We start from the raw sequence: 881 nt of genomic DNA on the forward strand, positions 1-881 counted from the left end.
GGTCGGGGGGGCCGATTGGAAGGGGACAAGGAAGGCAGCAGCTCGCTGCGGCTGGTCCTGGGAACCGACCGAGCGACTTCCACCTTCCACTTAAACCGAGGGGAACTAAACAGAGGAGACTGCAGTTCTCAAAGCCTGCCTGGGCAGACCGTAGCTACCTTGCGGTGTTAACAAAGGGTCTGTTTAAACCTGAGCAGGCGGTGAGTATGTCGCCCTCCTGGGTCCACTTGGACAGCACGCAGGATGTGGTGGTCCTGGTGGAAGGACCTTAAAGACAGGCCAGAATTTTCTATGGGGTTATACCCACGCACGCAACAGCCCATACTGCACTACACACGTTGAATTGACTTTCCTCTGAAACCTTAAACCCAATGGAATGACATGTCACTTGGAAGTAGCAGCTGAGTAGGTGTGTCTATCTGTAAAATAATTCACATATTAATTCAAGGAAATTGCAGAACACATGGGTGTGGAACCCACTTTCTAGCCAAATCCAAATCCAGCATTGAAAAATTTGCAGTATTTGTTTTCCCCGGTCAGGGTAAATGTAATTTCACATATTATTAAAATTCAGGGAAATTGCAGAATGTAATTTAACATATTATTAAAATTCAGGGAAATTGCAGAACACATGAAAAATTTGCAGTATTTGTTTTCCCCAGTCAGGGTAAATGTAATTTCACATATTATTAAAATTCAGGGAAATTGCAGAACACATGGGTGTGGAACCCACTTTCTAGCCAAATCCAAATCCAGCATTGAAAAATTTGCAGTATTTGTTTTCCCCGGTCAGGGTAAATGTAATTTCACATATTATTAAAATTCAGGGAAATTGCAGAATGTAATTTAACATATTATTAAAATTCAGGGAAATTGCAGAA

The sequence above is a fragment of the Monopterus albus genome, unplaced genomic scaffold (assembly GCF_001952655.1).
Source record: "Monopterus albus unplaced genomic scaffold, M_albus_1.0 scaffold514.1, whole genome shotgun sequence".
Taxonomy (NCBI): domain Eukaryota; kingdom Metazoa; phylum Chordata; class Actinopteri; order Synbranchiformes; family Synbranchidae; genus Monopterus; species Monopterus albus.